The sequence below is a fragment of the Felis catus genome, chromosome B2 (assembly GCF_018350175.1).
Source record: "Felis catus isolate Fca126 chromosome B2, F.catus_Fca126_mat1.0, whole genome shotgun sequence".
NCBI lineage: Eukaryota > Metazoa > Chordata > Mammalia > Carnivora > Felidae > Felis > Felis catus.
In genome coordinates this window covers 115912501-115936999 of record NC_058372.1, presented here as the reverse complement: position 1 = coordinate 115936999, position 24499 = coordinate 115912501, and the positions used below count along the sequence as shown (strand labels likewise).

Genomic DNA, 24499 nt, shown 5'->3' with positions numbered 1-24499 from the left:
GAAGTGCTCAGTTTTCTTTGCTGTACAGAAAAGACTTACGTCTGCATGCCAGCTCCTCCATGTACTAACTGGTGATAACTTCTACGACCTAAGTGTTTCTTTATTTAAACCATGGGACAATAAAACTCTCTTAGTAAGATTAGGGTGATGATTAAATAAAGTATGCCATGTAAACAGTTCCTAGCACTATAAGGACCTCATAAAACATCAGTTAAAAATAATCATAACAGGGGCGCCTGGGTGACTCAGTCAGTTAAGTGTCCAACTCTTGATCTCGGCTCAGGTCATGATCTCAGAGTTCATGAGATTGAGCCCCACAACTGGCTCTGCACTGACAGCCTGGAGCCTGCTTGAGATTCTCTCTCTCCCTCTGTCTCTGCCCCTCCCTGATCAGGCTCGCTCTCTCTCTTTCTCTCTCTCAAAATAAATAAATAAACTTTAAAAATAATAACAACAAACACCATATAGTATACCTTGTTCTAACTACTTTCTTCCTACAATTTCATTTGATCCTCATAACAACTCAACGGGACAGGTACTCATATGATTATCATTATGACCATCACCCCTATATTTATAGGTCAGGGAATGGAGGCATAGTTTTAGTGGCTTGCCTAGAGTCAGGTAGCTTGCAAATGCTGAAGCCATAATTAGAACATAGGCAACCTGGTTGTGAAGACAGAAACTTTAATTCCAGGAGATTCTGATGTTCCCACAAGGATGCGGGAGATCCTTGCCTGATGCCACAAGCTGTTGCCAAGTACTTAGGTTCCAACCCTGCCTAAGGGCCACTCTCCTCCACCATCGTGTCCCATACTGCTTTCTCCTTTTTCTCAATTGTTTCTACTCATTGGTTGTACAGGGAAATTTAGAATTTAATCATTTATTCTTACATTTTTCTGTAATGGCTGTAAGTCTTGAGTGCAAGCTCTTGAGGCAAGGATTATATACCATACTTGGTATTCTCTTCAGTAATAAATAGCTCAAGTCCTGAGTCTCAGTAAGCTCTCAGTAAATACTTGAGTGATTGATTCTCGGGCTCCAAGGCATCACTACCGGAAGAAACAACAACTAGAGAAATTTGCATAAGGGCTGGCCACTCCCACTGAATATTTCACATTAGCAACAATGCAGTCAATGACACAGAGCTCCCCTTGTGAGAATATTGCTCAAGGACCCATTCAGAAGAGGCAAAACTCCTACAATACGTGATGAAGAATGACCTAATCGTGTTCTTTTGGCTACTTCTGTGAAGGTTACTTTTACAGTAAAAGATAGAGGCATATTTAAGTATAATTTTCTAAAATAATGCTTAGGTTTTTTTTCCCTCTTAATAATAAGAGTTAGGACAATTTAGAAGATTATTCATTGACTCAAGTCCTTCTATTACAATCAAAAAAGAATTACTGGTACATTTAAAGCAGTTTGAAAAAATTATAATAAACAATTGCTATTTTTTAAAACACAGTAATATATCTAAAATAAAAAGAGTAAGGATAACAGTCCAAGTGCACAACTTGGACATACAGTTCTCTAATTTTTATTTGTTTAAATTGCTTATAAACTGGAGTCACAGAAAAATGCTTGAAAGTCAAATAAGTCAGATAAAAGAGTCAAAGTCAAAGTGTATTTTAGAAAAAATAATTTTTAAGAAGATCATTTAAAAGAAAATGAGTACTATGACGTTTACATTTTTTTTTAATTTTTTTTTAACGTTTATTTATTTTTGAGACAGATAGAGACAGAGCATGAATGGGGGAGGGTCAGAGAGAAGGAGACACAGAATCTGAAACAGGCTCCAGGCTCTGAGCTGTCAGCACAGAGCCCGACGCGGGGCTCGAACTCACCGACCGCGAGATCATGACCTGAGCCGAAGTCGGCCGCTTAACCGACTGAGCCACCCAGGCACCCCTGACGTTTACATTTTTAACATAAGAAATATTAATTGGTGTTATTTGTCTCATTGTTGTTGCCAATACCCACATGGTTTCTAAAGAGCAAAGTGGCAGTTTTAAAACCAAACGTAATTTTAATTTCATTCATGCATTCAACTTTAAGATATTTGTGAGGGCTTGCACAATCGAATTTGCAATAATATGGAAGTAAAAGAAGACCATTTTCTTCCTGAAAAGAACTGGAAATTTACTCACAATGAGGAACTTCAAAGAGAGAATGCTTAATTGTTCAGTGATGACTACCTTAAGTTATAAATCCTGGCAGGGATATATGATTAAGGATATCCAAAGGACAATAGAAAATTAGGAGCTGAAGTTCACAGAAGAGTTCAGACATAGGAATAAGGATTTTAGAGTCACTGATATGGAAGTAATGTCTAAATCTACAGGCTTAGATAAGACTACAAATTTTGCATCATGAGGTTGACTTTACCACATTCTTGAATCAGAGAGAATGTTGACCTTATTTTACTGGCTTCCTATTCCTGGAAGAAACTAAACTACTGATGATAAAAATAATACAGACAAAAATTCACAAAGTTGTTCAGGAAGGAATAATACTATTTTAATTATTAAATTGGTGATAGCTATGAATTTGAATCCTTCGGGAGCCTTTACTTAATACAATCTTATAGCTTTTGTATCTTATTCATAGAAGGTCACCATGTAAATAAAAGTGAGGACTATGAATCTCCACTAGGATAATTAATAAGCATACACTTAAAAATGATCCTCTGTATGACATTGTATCAGTCCTGTGATTTTCAAAAAGAGAGCCTCTCTTTCCCTTTGCCTTAACACGTACAGACATGAACTTTTAGTAAAGAAGTTATGAGGTGAATCTATTAGGTGGGATTTCAGGCACATAGCCTGAACAAAGATTCCAGCTCACAGAAACATTTTACTTGTCTATGCAGGTAAATATTAACTGATCCATTACTCAGTCAACACACATTCAATTATTCTTATAACCAAGTCAAATATGTGAAATGAAATGCACTGGGGAGGATATTTCAAATTGTTATTATCATCTGTGAGTGGATACTGAAATCAACTTAGCAGTTTAAAACTGGAATTAAAAATTAAAGAATACGGAGTAGAAACATTGGTGTGCATTGAACATAATAAATATGGTTTGAAGACATTTTATAACATTTTCATCAGTGTGTGTGTGTGCATGCATTATAGAAAAAGAACTAGTCACAATTTAATTGCATTTCTTACCAAAAAAAAAGTTTAAAGGCCTAACTTCTCATGAAGAGTCAAGTAGAGAGGGGGGACATTGGTGTGTTGACCAAGGTATAAACATTTCCAGTACCCATAGAACGTTTCCAATCCCTAATAATCCACCAGGTCTTTGTGTCCGCTGTATTCAACTTCACCAATGTTAGGCTTGGTTGATGATTTATACCCAAAACTATACCGTAGAGAATGAATGTATTAAAACTAGATGTCAACCTTAATCAGATTCAGCATATACATATTTAATTCTCCATTTCATCTTTGTTAGCAGAGCTAAAGTGTACTGGGATTTGTTTCACAGTCTTACCATTAAGACTATGACATTATATCTGTTGAATACTAAAACACTTTATCAACTCTGAACTTTACTACTATACTAAATATTTCTCATTGGCAAAGTGGTCTTAAATGACTTCAAAAAAAAATAAAGGAGGGACTCAGGGGTGCCTCGGTGGCTCAGTAAGTTGAGTGTCTGACTCTTGATTTCGACTCAGGTCATGATCTCACAGTTTGTGGAGCCTGTTTGGGACCCTCTCTCCCTATCTCTGCCCTTCCCCTACTCTCTCTCTTTCAAAATAAATAAACATTTTTTTTAAAAAAAGGGGAGGGACTCAGAAGAAAGTTCAGACTTCCTGAATTTATCTCAGAAAAGGATTACTGATTTTTAAAAGGAGTATATGTATTCAAAATGTGGCCTATAATATCTTTTATTAATCAAGACACAATATTAGTATTAATTAATGGTTAGATATGGAGCATCTTCACGTTATTCTGGGTTTCCTTATCTTGAACAAAGACACAAGATTTGAGTTGTCAAATCTTGTCAAATTGAATTTGGGGGCCTATTAAAGCCATCTTGGGTTCACTCTAAATACTGAGAACAAATCACATTATTATTAAAGTATAACAGAAATATTTGAGGGGCACCTGGGCAGCTCATTCAGTTAAGCATTGATTTCAGCTTAACTCTTGATTAAGAGTTTTTGATTTTGGCTCATATCACAATCCTATGCTTCACGAGATCACACCCTGCGCTTATAGCACAGAACCTGCTTGGGATTCTCTCTCTCCCTCTCTTTCTCTGCCCCTCCCCATCTCCCCCTTCTCTCTCTCCCTCTCCCTCTCCCTCTGTCTCTCCCTCTCTCTTTCTCTCTCAAAATAAATAAATAAACAACAAAAAAAATATTTGAGTAACCTCTGGGGATTATCAATTTTAGGTATGAAATGTTCTGATCCTTGAAACCATAAACTGCTGATATCTGCAGATTAGACACCTAAAAGAGAGCTAATAATTGTACTCCAATCCTATTCCCCACAAAAAGGTTTTTGGAAGAAACTCAGAACAGACTCAAAGCTAAAGCAACTGAACAGCTGTGAAAAGATCTAATTTTATCTTTGAAGTCCAACACTCAATCATATCAGTACATAGATAGATAGATAATCAGTCTTCAGTATAAAAGAGAATTGTAGAATAAGCAATATGGAAATAGTAGAAATAGTAGGTAGAAATTCTAGATCTGTAGGACCATGAAAAAGTCCACCAGAATGGCTCTGTAATGAAGGACTGATGCAGAGTCTCAGTCCAAAGGAATTAAGACCACAAAGAGAGTAGAGAAGGGAACAAGATGTCTCTTCAGTTTGCACCTGAGCAAGTTCCCCTGTCCCAGCTCTCATAATAGGACTTAAACACTGTTGGACATCCAGAGCAAGATGCAGAGCAAGACAGGGCTGTGTGGAAAACAAAAGTAATCAAGAAACAAACCACTTACTGCCATATGACAATATGTGTTTTTGTAAATACACTTCATTTATTTATTTCTTTACTTTAGAGAAATAGTGCACACACAAACAAGGGAGAGGGGAGGGGCAGGGAGGAGAGAGAGAGAGATGGGTGGGAGAGAATCCCAAGCAGGCTCCAAGCTCAGCATGGAGCTGAACGGGGGGCTCAATCCCATGACCCTGGCATCATGACGGGAGCCAAAATCAAGAGTCAGAAGCTCAATGAACTGAGCCCCCCCCCAGATACCCCTGTAAAAACATTTTAAAAAGACGTTATAACTGAAGAATAAAGACAGTGGTTTTCTCTAAATGGAACACTAGGAGTAAGGATGCTATGTTTGAATTTTTTTTCATTGTAAAATTAACACACATAATATAAAATTTACCATCCTAACCATTTCGAAATGCACAGTTCAGGAGCACTAAGTACATTCATATTGTTGTGCAACTATCCCCACTATCCGCCTCCAGAACTCTTTGTATCTTCAAAAACTGAAATTCTATACCCATTAAACAATAATTGCCTATTCCTCCCTTTCTCCTCCCCTGGCAACCCATTCTATTTTCTAGCTCGGTACATTTGATTACTTTAAGTACCTCATGTAAGTGTAATTATGCAGTATTTGGTTTTTGTAATTGGCTTATTTTATTCAGCATAATTTCAAGGTCCATGCATGTTATAGCATGTTCCAGAATGGCCTTCCTTTTTAAAATTAAATAATATTCCATTATATATATATGCCACATTTTGTTTATCTTCTCATCTGTCCTTGGACACATGGATTACTCCTGCCTTTTATTTATTATGAATAATGTTGCTGTAAATATGAGTGCACAAACATCTCTTTGAGATCCTGCTTTTAGTTCTTTGGGGTATATATCCACAAGTGGAATTGCTGAATCATATAATAATTCTATTTTTTAATTTTCTGAGAAACTGCCATACTGTTTGCCATAGCGGCTGCACTGTCTTATATTCCCATCAACGGTGTACAGGGTTCTGATTTTTCCACATCCTCACCAACCCTTATTTTCTTTCTTTTTTTAAGGTAGTCACCCTAAAACATGTTAAGTTGCATTTGACCTTTTTAAAACCAAAATATATTCATATATTGCTTTCACAAACACATAGAAATATCTTAAGAATATGTGGGGGACTTAAGCATGTGTATTCTGTAAGAAGACTTTTTGATGCTATCTGTGGTTAAATGATTTTCTTCTCTAATAAAAGATGTAATCCTGTAAAGAGCAATTGTAAACAGATTGATGGGAAAGGGTGCTTGGCCTGTAGTGGAGCCAGATAAACATCGCTATGCAGGGAAATAACCCACCTGTCATTAAGCTCATACAAATACCTAACAGAGGAGTATACACTTTAATATAAGAGACTAAGAAGAATGTTGGGTAAACCTTTAGGCTGTTATATAAGGGGAATTGTTTTCCTGGGGTATATTTTCCTGGATTCTGATAACTGGTAATTCAGTTGATAGATAAAATGACAGGCTGTTTCTTTTACTCTAAAAACTTCAATGGATGCCTCCCCCTCCCACTTTCCATTCTCCTTCTCCTTTTCTACTTTTCCTTCACATTTTCTCCTCATCTTCTCATCTCCTCCTCTACCTCTTCCTTCTCCCTAGGTAGTTCACACATGTTAGAATTGAACATTAATGAATATTTAAATAAGAAATTGTTTGGGGGGCACCTGGATGGCTCATTCAGGTGAGTGTCCGACTCTTTATTTCACCTCAGATCATGAACTCACAGTTCATGGGTTCGACCTCTGCTTGGGATTCTCTCTCTCTGCCCCTCCCCTGCTTGCTCGCTCGCTCCCTCTCTCTTTCTCAAAATAAATAAAAATAAACTTTAAAAAAGGGGTGGTTTTGGATGGAGATGAATTTTATTAATGTCAATAGTTCTGGTGTAGACAAACAACACTGTGGACACAGGACTTGTGTAATAGCCGTATATATGTGGGGAGAAAAAAACTTTCAAAAGACTATTACTAGGATAAAAAGAAACGGACATAAAGGAATGGGCAGAATTGAGAAGATCATGTGATTTTAGTGGATTGTGAAGAATATTTTCTTTTGCCATTACAATTAGGCAGAGATGGTCCTCACCAAATATTCCTTGTGTCCTCTACACTACTCAGCCCCCTTGTAGTTAGGAGGGGTCTATGTCTATCTCATGACAATGAAATGTGAATGAGAGGGATGTGTCTGACTTCCTCGCTGGAGCACCAAAGCACTAGAGGAACAGTTCCACCAGCACTCATTCTCTGCTGTGAAAAGCCATTTGCTGAGTTGGAGACATCACTAGAAGAGAATGGGGACCCTAAGTCACCAGATGGACCCGTATTAGACACGGCATGATGGAGAACTAACTCCCATAACTTAACTCTCTATTAAGAGATTTGGGGAGTTATGTGCTTCTACAGCATAGCCAGGCATTGATCAGACTACTACAGCAGATCAGTAATTGTGTTATTAAAAGAATCAGCCGTGAGATTGAGAGCAGTAAGAAAGCAGGGAACATAATTTAAATCCTAAATAATTATTCCTGTAATCATTTTACCATTTCTGTCTCCATTCTTTCCATAGCAAATATATTGGATACATTTATTTTTAGATATTCTTTCATTTTCCTTTTAAAAGAACTATAGTTATGCAGTTTCTGTAATAATTCCATATTTCTAAAATAACTAGAGTTATTTCGTTTCCTAGTACTATATAAATTACCACAAACCACGTGGCTTAGAATAACAGAAATTTATGGGCACCTGGGTGGCTCAGTCGGTTTAGCGTCCAACTTCAGCTCAGGTCATGATCTCCTCATATGTGAGTTTGAGCCCTGCAATCAGGCTCTCTGTTGTGGGCACAGAACCTGCTTAGATCCTCTGTCTCCCTCTCTCTCTCTCTCTCTCTCTCTCTCTCTCTCTCTGTCTGCCCTTTTCCTCCTCAAAAAATAAATAAACATTTAAAAAAAACACAGAAATTTATTCTCTTAAAGTTCTGGAGGCTTAGAGGTCAAAGTCAAGGTCTCAGAAAAGTTGGTTTCTTCTAGAGGCTATGAGGGAGAATCTATTCCATCCCTCTCTCCTAGCTACTGGTGGCAGCCAGTAATCCTTGGCATTGCTTGGCTTATAGATGCATCACTCCTATCTCTACGTCCAACTTCACATGGCTTTCTCCCTGTACCCATCTGTCTCTCCTGTGCTTACAAAGATATCTGTCATATTAGATTAGGGCCGACCCTAACCCAGCATGATATCCTCTTAACTTAATTACATCTACAGAGACCCTACTTCCAAATAAGGTCACATTCATAAGTTCTAGAGGTTAGGACTTCACATCTTTCTGGAGGACACAAGGCATCCACAACAATAGCTTGTAAATAGTAGCTTGTAACAGCTTCCCACATTCTTTTTCTGCAAGTGAATGTTATAAACTGGATTTAAATAACTTTACCTTTAGCCACCATTTCATAAATTGTTTGGTTTTTGTTTAACATTACTATTGCCAGCTTTTAAAAGAAGAAATTTTCTTGGTCTAATACTTCCTCAAGTTCAAACATAATTACTTTTTGCACTTACTGAAAATTATTTTACTATATAAGATATTCTAAGAAGTTTTCACACTACAGGCAAAAGATCCTGGGTTTCGGGCTTTTTAAGTGCCCCTGCTAAGATAAGTGAGGAAAGTACGGCAAAGAGGATCACATGATTAGAAATGGAATGCAGGTGTCCACCCAAATTGTCACTTGAAAGCCTCTCAGGTTGTTTTTCCATTTGTTCTTTTCTTGATACTCAAGACTTGGTCATTTTTTGGTCTCCCTTTCTCTCCTCCCTCATTAGAATACTTCACACTTTCTCAACATCTGTTTCCTAACACAGAAAGTCAAGAGCAGATTCCAAAGTGCAAGGTCGCCCTAAAATTATTTTTCTCTCATAAACTCATTCAGTGCATGTATATATATTTTTAGTAATTCTTTTTTTAAATTTTTTAATGTTTTTATTTATTTTTGAAAGACAGAAACAGAGCAAGCGGGGAAGGCTGGGGGGACAGAGAAAAAGAGAGGGAGACACAGAACCTGAAGCAGGCTCCACGTTCTGAGCTGTCAGCCAGATGCGGGACTCGAACTCACAAACCATGAGATCATGACCGGAGCGAAGTCTGACACTCAACCGACTGAGCCACCCAGTGCCCCTAGTAATTTTATGTAACAATAAGCACTTAGTAAGCCCTGGGAGTACAGTTGTGAATAAACTGAGAGTCCTATCTTGCCCGCATTTACACTCTGAAAGGGAGCACAGAATTTATATACAAACATGGTTAAGTGGAAGGAGGATTTGATTGGGGATGTACAGAGCAAATAAAAGCACCAAATATACAGGAAGATGCAAGCTGGTCTAGAGATCAGGAAGTGCTTCTTGTATGGTCTATAAATGCAATTGTAATAAATTGGCATGAATTAGCGGGGTTATTAGAAGAGCGTTGTAGACAGCAACATCATCACGGGCCCATGTTCAGACTGAGACAGACAGCGTGACATGCTCCATAAATCAAAGGAGTTCAGAATGGCTACAGCTTAGATTCTGATTTTAAAAAGTGGTGAGAGATGAGGCTGGACACAAAAGCAGAGGCCAGATCACGAGGTACCTTATAAATAAGGTGATCGTATAATTCATCACCCCAGGCAGACCACTTCTGAGAATAAAAAGGGGCACCAATTAGGCTGGGGCAGCGGGCATAAACCAGGGTTGTCAGAGACTAACTGGGATGGATGGCTACAAGACTTATAAGCCACATTAATGGAGCTTGGATTTTATTCTCAGGTCAATCAGATGCCATTATAACATTTTATATAGAGGAGTGGCTCAAAGCTATTGTATTTTATAAAGCTCACTCTCACTGAAGTCTAATAAACAAATGGGACAGGGTGAAATGGGTAGTGGGAAGATCCATTAAAAGACTCTGTGATCATTTCTAGTTGTGAGATGATGGTGGCCTGGACTGTTGTAATGACGGTGAGCCTGTAAGGAAATGATGAAGTAACACTGGGTTGAACCAAATGAAATTGCTGCTACTTGCCATTTTTTAACCCATACAAGTAGCAGTTTCATAAGGCTCAACTAAGAGATTTGTAGAAAATGGGACTGATCGGATTTATTTGGCAAGTGTGTGGTAGACAATGAACAATTTGAAACATTAATGTGTCTTATTTTTTTCCCATGTGACTAATACTGGCTGAATCATAGACTATGAAGATGTCCTTTTATTGTGGAAGCCTGAGGCTGGGGTAAGGGAGGAAAGAGAACAACAACTATAGATCCCAAATCTATGGTTTCTGAACCCGAGGTCAGAACTCGGGTAACAGTCACTGGGGTATTTGAGAGCAGAAGGAACATGTTCTCCACTGAACCAAGTCCCTCCACAATCCACCAGCACCTTCCCCTAGACCAGCCCCCGGACCACAAAGGACAAAAGAATTAGCAGAGGTGAGAAGAGGAAAGTCAAGCATATGGGAGTCCCCTGCAGAGCTCAGAGATTAGATTGGCCTACTCTAATGCCAGATCACCTAGTTCTGCCAGTTTATAAGTACAACCTTGGGTGAATCAGTTAACGTTATGCCCCAGTTCCTCGTCTATAAAATAAGAACAATATTATCCACATCATTGTACTGTTCTGAGAATTAAATAAGTTAATATATTTCCAGCACTTTTAATGGTACATGGCAAATACCAACCACTATATAATTGATTACAGTAGTAACACGAGTATTATTATCAGGATTGACTGACATCATTTTACATTGAGGTTTAAAACCTAGAATACTCACAGTTGCTACCTGCACATGACAAGGGAACAGTTTATTGTAGATGGCTCATGTACAAGTAGGCAAAAGCAGGGAAACAACACGAATAATAACCCCCATGGGTGCTCTATGCTTCTCAAAAGGGGAGGCAGAAGAAGACTCCCAACATACTTATGGGCCCATTAATGAGGAAAAAGAGTACAAATCTGCCCATTTGCTAAAGATCCCCAGAAGGCAATGCAAAGTGAGCAGCATAGGAGAAAAACATGGGCCAGATGGCATATATGGTTGACACACTGAAGGAACACTGAGGAACTGAATCTGTCCTAGCAGGAGGGATTCCTAATCTCCTCTAGTTGAAGCAATCACAATATACTGTCTATGCAGATCCAATTTAATCAAGATCCAAAATGCACACCTCCTTGTCCTGACCTCACAATATTACACATCATGTTCCTCACCGCATTTAGACTCCCTATCAGTAGAAAGATCAGGAGGCTGAACCTTGAAATGACTCTCAGCTTTCAATGGAAAAATGACCCCCAAATTACTAGTTTGAACTGAAATGACCTGAAAACTCTTAATTAATTTGTTTACCATAAGCAAACTGGAGGCTCAGAGTCGCTACTAGAATTCTATATTAGAAATACAAAATTTGCCTATTTCTGCACGACACTGTGAATATTACACCTGTTACAAGAGAATGTTGGGTGGGATGGAGAGTATGAAGGAAATGAAGATTAGGATGACTACTAGGTTTCTGGCTGAACAAGGGTTGGGTAACAGTACTTTTCTAGATTGTGCTTATTAGAGGAGAGCTAGAAAAGGAACAGATGGTAAACATGCAAATTCTGACTTCCAACATTCTGTCTTTCATTAACTCCAATGTGTATTTTATTATACAAATATATTAAATTTTCAGACAAACAACTATTACAGGAATGCGTGTGTGTGTGTGTGTGTGTGTGTGTGTGTGTATTTACACACATTCATTCTAGCAACTTTACTTAGATCCTAAAGCATAGGTTTCCAATATTTCTAGAATCAAGTAGAAAATTCCTACTTCACCAAATTGAATTATAAGCTTAGAAAATTAACAGCGATGATACCAGTTTGTTTTGGAAACATCACCAAGCGCAAGTTGGAGGAAAAAAATTACTTTTGCTTATTTTCAAAGCTTTCACTCAGGAAAATAATAAAACTAATCTTTCTGTCACACTGCGTGTGACAATGACATTAAAGGAAAGGGACTAAGAAGGACAGAGGAGGGATATTGAAATTAAAAAAGAAACGGGGGAGACAGATACAGAGATACAGAGTAAACTAAAGAAAAATGTAGATGTAAATAATACTCCAAATGGTATACATTCAGCAAAAGGGTTGTGGTGGAATAAAAACTCCATGGGGAAGAACCAGGGTTGGTGTCAAGCTCCTCTCATTTTCCTTACCTCCAGAAACAAATATAAATATATATAAATCCTGAAGCTAGCAAGGGGAGTTTCTCTGCAGAAGCTAGTAGGCCATATATAAAGCAATAAAATATAATTTAGCTTTTGCAGCATGGAAAAGGAGTACAGAAGAAGGCAAAATTTAAAAAAAATTACTTTCATGAAAAAAAAATTTTAATGTTTATTTATTTTTGAGAGACAGAGACAGAGCATGAGTGGGGAGGGGCAAAGAGAGAGGGAGACACAGAATCCCAAGCAGGTTCCAGGCTCTGAGCTGTCAGCACAGAGTCTGATGCGGGGCTTGAACTCACAAACTGCAACATCATGACCTGAGCTGAAATTGGACGCTTAACTGATGAGCCACCCAGGTGTCCCCAAAAATGACTTTTTAAATTGAGAACATAGAACAAATTCTTATCTAAGAAATATAAGGTAAAATATATTTCTTCATATAATTACAATTCTTCAAATCACTTGATCAAATTTCTGGGGTGGAATGATGGAAATTTCTCTCTCTCTCTCTCTCTCTCTCTCTCTCTCTCTCTCTCTCTCTGTTTCTGTCTCTCTCTATTTATAGTTTCTAATTGCATAAGTTATAAATATATATTATCCTATTAGCAGTGCTTATTTTTAAAGAAAAGACTTTATTTCATGTTCTATTTTTGGAAGGAAAACAGCAAGGAGAAAGAATGAGACATTATGGAATAGAAGAAATCAACTCCAAAAGAAAGAGAAAGAAAGAGAAAGAAAGAAAGAAAGAAAGAAAGAAAGAAAGAAAGAAAGAAAGAAAGAAAGAAAGAAAGAAAGGAAGGAAGGAAGGAAGGAAGGAAGGAAGGAAGGAAGGAAGGAAGGAAGGAAGGAAAGAAAGAAAGAAAGAAAGAAAGAAAGAAAGAAAGAAAGAAAGAAAGAAAGAAAGAAAAAGAAAGAAAAAGAAATAAAAAGAACAAGAATCAGATGGGGGGAGGCAGAGAAGGGGCAATAGTAAACACAAACATAAAGACAATTAGGGCAGAAGAGTGGTGAACACTCCTCACCTATCTTAAACCTAATGCTTAAAAATGTCTACTTTCCAAAACTCCACCCCATAAGATCCAATCTTACCATCTTCACTGTGACTTACTGAAATCATTCTTATTAAAACAGAGAAAAGATTCAGCTTGAGGACAAATGGGTTTCCATTTTTACCTGACTGTTCAGATGGAAAAAAACGTTGGGTGGGAAAGCTATGAATTACCCCTGTCCCTTAGTCATGGCCTGACCCCATAGCAACTACAGACAGGACACAGCAGCTTTGAAAAGTAGTGGGATACCTCCTAGACTCAATGTTCAAACAACTGGAGACACTCCACCCCATAAAGAAAAGATTTTAGGGCTGTATGCAACCAGATTCTAACTTAAAGGGAAACTTTGGATAAAAAAGAAATCACAAAGTGAGAAAAAGTTGAAATATCAGTTATTTTACTGAAGCATGATCAGAGTGATGAGATTTTTCAGATTTTACTCAATTGCCATGCCCAGTTATAAGAGCATTCCATAATCCATTTTACAAGCAGTCGCATAACTAATGAAGTACACACATATCAGAAACCCAGTGATTCAAACACAAATTTTTTCAGTTGCTAAAATTGGTATCTCCATTTAGTGTTCTCTCTGATTATTACATTTATTCTCAAGTGCCTAGAAACTGAATGAATGAGAATATGAATCAATAGAATTAAGTTCTTCTGCAATTTTACCCAGGACTTTGAAACATTTGGCCTCCATTCCCATATTCCCACTAGCCAAACAAGCTTTTTGGTTACCTGGCTACCATGCTTCCCAGCTAGGACCAAAAAACCATTACAGAGATTTTTCCATGAGAAGCAGGACGATCATCACCAAAAGAGACGGTGATGGTGAGAAACTGGCAGCAAAGAACGACACAGCAATTAGGTAATAAATAACAGCAGCCAAAGGCAGATAATCAGGCATTAGGTACATATGCAATTAAATATTTCAATGTTGATGAAAATTGTATTTGGACACCTGAAAACAACAGTGACTTACCAATTACTTAATACCTTTTATTTTAGAAATAAAGAGCAAGGAAGTTATCTCTCATCACACATACTTGACGGACTATGGCCCAACCACTGAGCTTACATTATTGTCCCACAAGGAACAATTATAGTTTTCACTACAAATATCCAAATAAAGACTTGGGTTTTATTATCATGGCCTCCGAGGTCCGTTTTTTAAACTACAAATAACTAGAAGACTATCCGCTTGCATAAACATCATTCCAAATGGTGATACGATTCTTGTCAGACGATGTATTTCCCACTGTTGAAGTAATACTCCCATCGAGTGGAGTTATATGAGACACTGCCAATTTTGCCTACAGACAAACACACTTCAATAGTTCTCACACAGCATGAAGGCATTTATCATTATTCAAATGCAGAAGAAAAGAAAAGGTTCCGATGTTTCTGGCATTATAACTGGCTTGTGGTAAACTGCTGTTAAGCAGTGTTCGGTGGGCTATGTTCATCCCACACAATTGGAAGAGATCACTCATGCTGTTTCACAAAATACTAAGAGAATCAGAAACTCTCTGGGTAGAATTTCTTCCTTAGCTCTTACGCTGTACTCCCATAGATTCTTCAAAGTCAACCACAGACTGATCTAAAAAAACAGATGAGCAGTTAAAAAAGGGAAATACGTATGTACGTATGTACAGTATGTGTTTTTGTATGTATTTTTTTAAGAAAAGCAATGTGTTTTTTTTTTTCCATTATTCTTTCTGTCTTGTTCATGTGAGCCTGAGTGGAAGGGTTACAGAATGTTTTGACAAAGGCAAGTAGATGTTGATTTTCAGCACTTGGCCAAATATTGAATGTATCGCAATGGCATTCAGGCAAAGTTCCATGTGAAGCGAAACGTTTCAAATGAGACCAACCTTCTCCCATCTCAGCCTTACCTTTATCACAGAATAGGGTCTAGCAACAAACTGCTACAAGTAGAGCTATTCATAAATGGGTCTAATTGTTTCAAGTGTTCCCTTACTCAAAATCAGTAATTTACACAGGGTATAGGAACATTTGGGGAAAATGTTTTTGTTTGAAAAAAAAATTAATTTGAAAATTACCACATATTACAAATACTGTATTGAATTTAGGAATTTATTTATAAAATACTATACAATATGAACATCCTGCCAAACTTAAGAACACATTTTAGACACTATAAATGAAAACATATTTAGATTCAGTAGTAATGAACTCAGAAATGACTAGCCCATGTTCAATTCTGTTTGTTTTAGAGAATTTTCTGTCTTTGCCTTAACACTTAAGTAAATGAATTCTCTTAAGGGTCATCTAAATTGAGGTTCCTGGGTGACCCAGTCGGTTAAGGGCCCAATTCGGCTCAGGTCATGATCTCACAATTATTGGGTTTGAGCCATGCATTGGGCTCTGTGCTGACAGTGGAGAGCCTGCAGCCTGCTTCTGATTCTGTCAACTTCTCTCTCTGTCCCTCCCCCACTCACACTCTGTCTCTCTCTCAAAAATAAACAAACATTGAAAAAAAAAATTTTTAAAGAGTCATCTAAATGGAGGTGTCCAGGAATTCTGACTTTGTTGTCTACCTAGGTAGTAAATCTTCCAAATTAAAACAAATATGGGACTCCTGGGTGCCTCAATCAGTTAAGTGTCCAACTTTGACTCAGGTAATGATCTCATAGTTTGTGAGTTTGAGACCCATGTTGGGACAGTTTGGAGCCTGCTTTGGATTCTTTGTCTCCCCCTTTCTCTGTTCCTTCTTCACTCATGTTCTGTCTGTCTGTCTGTCTCTCTCTCTCTCAAAACTAAACATTTAAAAAAATTAAATCAAGCTTTGCGCAGTGGCAGTATCGTAGCCAATGAGGTTTGTCCGAGGCGCGATTATTGCTAATTAAAAAAATTAAATCAAATTAAATTAAAACAAAGAAGTAAATTAGAAATAAAGCAAATTCTTCTTCTGAGGTGAGCACAACTATCTCAAAACTAACCTGGAGACTGGGTTGGGATGCACTGGGGCCAGGAGCTGTACTGAACTGAAGCAGCTATTATGTGCATTTTTATGGAGTATTGCACAGTTAAATTATAGAGGTCAGCTCTTATCCTAAGTTGTATTTCTTTATTGTTCCCTTCATGTTTGTTTGTTTGTTTGTTTTTTGCTAATTTCAACTTTCACTTTTCTAACAAACACGTATATATTTTCTAAGGTACAAAATCAAATGTGCCCAATAACTATTCACACAGTATTTAGCTCCCTTTTTATGCCAGGAAGCCAATGAGCACAAACCATTGACTTGAAATGTCAGTGTGGTACAATATCCCCAAACCATGTGGCTTTTAAGCGTCATGATAGTTAAACAACTGATGCAAACCTTGCCACATATAGAACTTTTTTTTTTTAAATACAAATAAAATCCTTTCTTGGGGCACCTGGGTGGCTCAGTTGGTTGAGCATCCGACTTCGGCTCAGGTCATGATCTCACAGTCCATGGGTTCAAGTCCCGCATCGGGCACTGTGATGACAGAGCCTGGAGCCTGCTTCAGATTCTGTGTCTCCCTCTTTCTCTGCCCCTCCCCTGTTCCCATTCTGTCTCTATCTCTCTCTTTCTCTCAAAAATAAACATTAAAAAATTAAAAAAATAAAATAAAATCATTTCCTATTTTTCTGTAACTTATTAAAGTTGGAAATTATTCTGGTTAACAGCCTTGAGAAAAAAAGGAGAAGAAAGTTAGTTTTCCTCTTCTCTTCTAATTTTTTTATCTTCCATTTCCCCACAATCCCTTTTTTTATTTCTCTAAATTTTGGACTAGGTTTGCCATATTCATACCTACAACAGAAGGAGGACAGTTGCCTTTAATGACATTCACACTTACTCTCAGAAGGTATGCAAAACTTTGCCTGTGATATTAAAAACTTTTTTTAGTATTTATTTATTTTTGATAGAGAGAGAGAAACAGAGTACAAGCTGGGAAGGGGCAGAGAGAGAGGGATACACAGAATCTGAAGCAGGCTCCAGGCTCTGAGCTGTCAGCATAGACCCTGACATGGGACTCAAACTCCTGAACCAGGAGATCATGACCTGAGCCAAAGTCAGAGGCTTAACTGACTGAGCCACCCAGGCGTCTCATTGTCTGCGATATTAAAAACAGATAGTCTACATAGCAGATAAAATTTCCCTTTTCTTGAACACAAACCTCAGTTATAAACTCATTTAATTTAGATTGACAATGTGCTGAGGTAATTCCATTACATACAAAAACGTTATGCCTGGTATATTTTGAGTATATTTTATTGCTAATAAGCACCTCTAATCTGCTCTGAGGGGTTGGCTCTGATTGCTTTAATACTGCAGTTATAAAATATAGTGTAGACAATGCTCACAAATCAGATTCCAAAGGGAGTAGTAGTTTTAGTCACTATATTGCTGTAAGCTACAAGTAATCAATTTTTAAAACAGGGATTTTATATTAGAATACCTCTAGTTAATAATAAGTGAACCCAAAGTATCAGTGTCATCTAAATAAACAAGTAAAGAGATAGCTTAAGTTTATATGGGTGTTTATCCAATATGAAAAGTCATAAGAATTCTGGGGAAAGCTAATGCTTTTTTTCACAGAAATTTTTCTTATTTGGGGTAAAAATATACGAGTGAAATAAATCATTATAATAATTGGTTAAATCAATGACAGAGTGTCTTATTCTTTAGCTGAAGTAATCAAATTAGAAAAGTTACTGAAAATATGAAATTTGAAAGTTAAGAAATTTCCAGCTACTGAGAAATGCTAACCCAGCGATGACCTTTCTTACAACTTCCAAAGTTCATCAGAGCCAAGAACTTTCCTTGCAGCATCCCCGCTTCAGTTTTCATAATCTCTCAGGAGGACACATTTCCTTTTATTTTTTTTAATTTTTAATGTTTATTTATTTTTGAGAGAGAGAGAGAAAGACAGAGCATGAGAGGGAGAGGGGCAGAGAGAGGGGAGACACACAATCCAAAGCAGGCTCTAGACTCTGAGCTGTCAGCACAGAGCCCAGTGCAGGGATCAAACTCACGAACCATGGGATCATGACCTGTACTGAAGTTGGACACTTAACAGACTGAGCCACTCCAGTGCCCCAGGAGGACACATTTCCAAAATTTAATTTTGAGCTTCCCTTCTCTCATCATAAAATAACCTCTTTCCTTACTAATAGTTAAGTGTAAATGTAATTCTTTCTTTTCCCAGTTCATCAACTCTGTTTTAACTTACCTGCCTCTCTGATCAGTCATACCTACAGCCCATGCTATGTTCTCCTGACTGCTCTTTTCCAGGTCTGCCCATCAAAATTTGTTTCTCCACTCAAAAAAGAGGGTTTAAGGAAACTCACCGCAACATAATAAAGGCCACATATAACAAACCCACAGCTAACATGTCATTCGATGGTGAAAAACTGAAATGTTTTCCTCTATGATCAGAAACAAGATAACAGTGTCCATTCTTGCCACTCTTATTCAACATAGTACTGGAAGTCCCAGCCATAGCAATCAGACAAGAAAAAGAAATAGAATGCATCCAAATTGATTTTTAAAAAAAGTAAAATTATCACTGTCTGCAGATGACATAATACTATATATAGAAAACCCTAAAAACTCTGCCAAAAAATTGTTAGAACTAATCAATAAATCAATTCAGTAAAGCAGCAGGATACAAAATTAATACTAATAAATCTGTTGCATATCTGTGCATTAAAAATGAAGTAACAGAAAAACAAATTTTTTTAAATCCCATTTACAATTTCATCAAAAAGAATAAAATACCCAAGGATAAATTTAACCAACATGAAAGACCTGTGCACTGAAAACTGCAAGACATTGATGAAAGAAACTGAAGATGATACAAACAAATGGAAACATACTAGAGGATTAGAAGATTTAATATTGTTAGAATTTCCGTAATACCCAAAGCAATCTACAGATTCAATGCAATCCCTATTAAAATAACAACAGCTCTTTTCACAGATATAGAAAAAAAAATCCAAAAATTTATATAAACCACAAATGACCTCATATAGTCAAGGCAATCTTGAGAAAGAAGAACAAAACTAGAGGTAATACAATCCCAGATTTTAAGGTATACTACAAAACTAAGTTATCAAAATAGTATGGTAGTGGCTCAAAAGAGACACACAGATCAATAGAATACAATCTAGAGCCCAGAAATAAACTCATGCCTATATGGTCAATTAATCTATGACAAAGGAGGCAAGGATATACAATGGGTAAAAGGCAGTCTCTTCAATAAATGGTGTTGGGAAAACTGGACATGTATATTCAATAGTATGGAACTGGCCTGCTTTCTCACCATACACAAAAATAAACTCAAGTGGATTAAAAATTGAATGTAAGACTTGAAGCCATAAAAATCCCAAAAGGAAAGTAATCTCTTGGACATTAGCCTTAGCAACATTTTTATTTTTTTGGCTATGTCTCTTTAGGCAAGGGAAACAGAAGCAAAAATAAACTAGTAGGACTACATCAACATAAAAAGCTTTGCCACAGTGAATGAAATCATCAATACAAAAACCAACCTACTAAATGTAAAAAGATATGTGCAAATATATATCCCATAAGGCATTAAAATCCAAAGTAAATAATGAACTTACATGACTCAACACCAAAAAACACAATAAATCCATTAAAAAGTGGGAGAAGAATCTGAAGATATTTTTCCAAAGAAGATATACCAAGGCCCACCGACATGTGAAAAGATGCTCAATATCACTGAATCACCAGGGAGATGCAAATGAAAACCACAATGAGATATTACCTCATGCTTATCAATATGGATAATATCAAAAAGGTAAGAAATAACAAGTGTTGGCGTGGATATGGGAACCCTGGGACACTATTGGTGGGAATGTAAATTGGTGCACCTACTATGGCTAACAGTACTGTAGTTCTCAAAAAAATTTAAAAGATATAATCCACTAATTCCACTGATAGGCATTTGCCCAGAGAAAGCAACCTAAATGTCTATCAATAGGTAAATAGATAAACAAAATGTAGCATATATATAATGAATACACATGCAACGAAATACCAGTCAGCCATAAAATAGAACAAAATCTTGCCATTCTCAACAACATAGATGGACCTAGAGGGTATTCTAATAAGTGAAATAAGCCAGACAAATACCATAACATTTCATCTATTTGTGGAATCTAAAAAACAAATAAATGAACAAATAAACAAAAATCCACAGAAACAGACTATAAACAAAGAACACATTGGTGGTTGCCAGAGGGAGGTTATGACAGGAAAGGCAACATAGGTGAAGGGGGTTAAGAAGCACAAACTTACAGGCATAAAATAAATAAGTAATGGAGAGTAAAAAGTACAGGATAGAGAATATAGTCAGTAATATTGTAATAACTATGCATGATGACAGATGGCAACTACACTTACCATGGCGAGCACTGTAATTTATGGAATTGTTAAATCACTATTTTGTACACCTGAAAGTAACATATTGTTTGTCAATTATACTTCAATAAAAAATAAAATTAAATAACACAACATAATTAGAAAACATTCTTCCCTTCTGTTAGGCTCAGCCAAATTCACCACTTCTGTGAAATTGTCTCTACTCCTATAAAATGGCAATCTTTCTAATTCCCTGAGGCTCTAAAAAACATTTTTAATAACTTTATTAAAGCCTTTTCCACCTACAAAGTGCCTTTATTAGTCTCCCTGTACATATACATTTATTTTCTTCTCTACTTACACAATTCTTATAAGAAAAAATTATGTTTTGCTCACCTCTATATGTACAGTATAGAAAACCTTTTCTTATTCATAGTACATGTTCAACACATTCTTGTCTAATGAATAAATTGGGATTTTTCTTTTCACATAATTATTATTGCTTTACCCATGATCATAATACTGCACAACAATTAGCTAACAAGTAACTAATATCCTGCTTTAAAAGTTGAACAAAGCACATTTGTTGTCTCATATATCTATGTAAAATTTTTTGGAATCTTAAATCTGCCAGAAAGTCTCTTAAAGAATAAAATTTTCCTATATAGACCAAGCTTTTTAATCCTTGGTTTTTTTTTTGTAGGTCTCTACAAGAGAAATAAAGGAGTAGAAAGAAAAATGATCAATTATAGTATCATCCCTCATCCCAAAGTTAGCTTGCCCAACATTTATGCTTGGTTTGTTATCACTATATCAAGATCATGACATTGTTTTCAGACAGTAAGATAATATAACTGCTTTGGAGAACAACTTTCCTGTTACTTATAAAATTAAATGTAGGGCGCCTGAGTGGCTCAGTCAGTTAAGTGTCCAACTTTGGCTCAGGTCATGACCTCGTGGTTCATGAGTTCGGGCCGTATGTCTGGCTTTGTGCTGACAGCTCAGAGCCTGCAGTCAGCTTTGGATTCTGTGTTTCCCTCTCTCTCTGCCCCTCCCCTGCTCGTGCTCTGTCTCTCTCTGTCTCAAAAATAAATAAACATTAGAAAAAATTTTAATTAAATATATATGTACCATGCAACTCAGGAATTCCACTCCTAGATAAATATAAGAAATGAAAACATATTCATAGAAAGACACGTACACAACTTGCATATAGCAGACTCATTCAGAATATCTAAAAACTGGAAGCTAAGGGGCACCTGGGTGGCTCAGTCAGTTGAGCATCTGACTTCGGCTCAGGTCATGATCTCACAGTTTGTTGAGTACAAGCCCCGCGTCAGGTTCTGTGCTGACAGCTCAGAGCCTGGAGCCTGCTTTGGATTCTGTGTCTCCCTCTCTTTCTGCCCCTTCCCCGCTCATGGTCTGCCTCTCTCTGTCTCTCAAAAGTGAATAAACATTAAACAAAATTTTTTTTAATAAAATAAAATTTAAAAAATAAAAACTGGAAGCTGAATGTCATCAGTAGGTATTAAATTAAAACTTGAGATACATTCATACATTAGAAACTCTTGGCAATTTAAAAGAACAAAATATATGAACAAAAATTATATGATTTTTTGCAGACATTAGGCTGAAAGAAGCAAACACAAAAAAGTACATAGTTGATGATTCACATAACGGAATTTCTAGAACAGATGAAACTAATCAGATAAGAGGTTGTGGGGATAGAAGGAGATTGCAAAGAGCAAGCGTTTCTGAGAAAGTGGAAATGTTCTATTTCTTGATCAAAGGGGTAGTTACATGGGCACATACATTTGTCAAAGTTATTAATCTGTATACTTATGTGTGAATTTTATTGTATGTAAATTGTACCTCAAAAAAGTTGGTCTTTTTTTTTTTTTAAAGAAAAAGGTGACATTATATCATAATGTAAATATCTTACAATCCAGACAGGTCTGATTGCCTCAGCTATTAGAATGATACCTGCATAATACCAGTCTTCAGGGATCTCAGGAATTGTTGAAATAAAGTAAATAAAATGCCTGACATAAAATTAGTACTACTTTGATAGAACAGAAAAATGGTTAAAGCTTATGAAAGCTATATGGAAATAAGAGGTTTAAACTCAAATACAGACTATATTTCCCCCCAAATTCTTATTATACACACCTACATAAATGTACATAACCTAGCTAATTATCAAAATCCATATTTCAGAACACAACAGTGGTTTAACTGCAAGGCATCAGGTAGGCCAGGGGTTTAAATAATAGTTACCATGAAGGTATATTTTAGAAATAGAGTTGTTATATCTGGTTTAGTAGTTTATACTATAAGAAACTATCACCCAGAATATAAGGCGTAGTGTAGAAGACTTTTAAAGTTATCTGGTTACTGGAACTTTGTATCGCCGTTCAGATGAGTATTGGTCAACCAATTTCCAACTGAAACTATAAAATGGTTTATTATTCATTAAGTTCCTTAATTCCTTCATCCATTAAAATTTGCATATAAGCAAAAGAAAAACATACCCATCTTGAGAAAGAGACATTATTCTGTTAACTCCCACACATATACAAGAAGGCTAATCTTAAACAGCTGTCTTTTTCTTTAACTAAATTAACAATGCTTATTATATTCTGGCTTCCAGATGCAGAACAACATGTTTCATGTTAATATGCCTAGTTTCTGACCTGGCAATAACACTGAAGGACTCAGCAGGAAATTTGGCCTCCAGATACTCTTATCTTGGGGGATAGATACAAAGGAAAACAATTCTCTGAATTACTTTATTGTGGAATTAAAAATGTTCATTAGGACTGTTGTCAAGGGCATTTCTATTCCAAATCCGTTACTGTATGTTACAAACAGGATGTCTCCAAACCAAGCTGAAAAACTAAAACTGTGGGTGGCATAATGATGAAATACAAAGCTGTATCTTGAGGTAGTTACTAACTCTGCAACCCTTTTCTCCCCAAACAGAAAAGAGCAGGAAAAGGGAAAGAAGGAAAGCAGTGGTAAGGTTCAAGGACAGACCTAGGGGGTGATCTTGACCTGGATGAATTTAAAATGTTCGTACTACCAAAGTGGACTGAGTTGATGTGGCCTAAGCATTGCTCATTCCTAGATCTCAGACCCTTGAAATGCCCCTCTGAACCAAAGGGGCCCCTCTGAGCCAAAAAAGATTACCTGTAGCTGATGCCTATATCTGAGATCCAGGGAAAGAGGAGGAGATCCCAGCAAGTGCCCTCTCAGAACTGGAAGTCCACTGTCTTGGTCACTTTCTTCAACCCAGGCCCCCCTCCATCAACCCTTTCCCCACATCCACAGCACCAAGCTCTGCCAATCAAATCCCCCGAACAAGTTTTCAGATAAAACAGTTTATTCCCACTATGCTTTTTCCCCTGAGTTTGAGACCAAATAAGTATTTTCATTTCACTCTTTAAAAGCACTATGTAAAACACTTAATTTTCTACAAGAGCTTCCATAATTAAGTATGAAATAAAAGAAAGTTGCAAGAGAAAGCTACAGCTTAAGATCCAAAAAGTCTTCATGAAGTGAGCAAATACAGAAAACTCAAACACGTATAATCCCTTAGTTTTATCTCATTTTTATCCAATAGTCGCAAACACATTAAAAAATATTTGCAAATGATTTCACAAGGGAAAAAAAAAAGCTACCGTGAAATCGAGCAATGGAGTTTCACAGAACTTTTCTACACAACAACTATGTAAATCAATAGTACTCTCTTTGAAACAGAATTGAAAGCACACACAATGCATTTTAATGCAGAATATAAAAAGACACTAGATCTGTAATTC

General features: G+C 36.7%; 1 protein-coding gene and 1 pseudogene across 8 annotated transcripts in view; one reads left to right on the top strand and one right to left on the bottom strand.

Moving 5' to 3' along the window:
* Positions 1 to 24499, bottom strand: part of LAMA2 (laminin subunit alpha 2) — a 623859-nt gene that overhangs the window by 583312 nt on the left and 16048 nt on the right. The gene's annotated exons all lie outside the window — the stretch shown is intronic.
* On the top strand, positions 16108 to 16240 carry LOC111560731 (annotated as a pseudogene).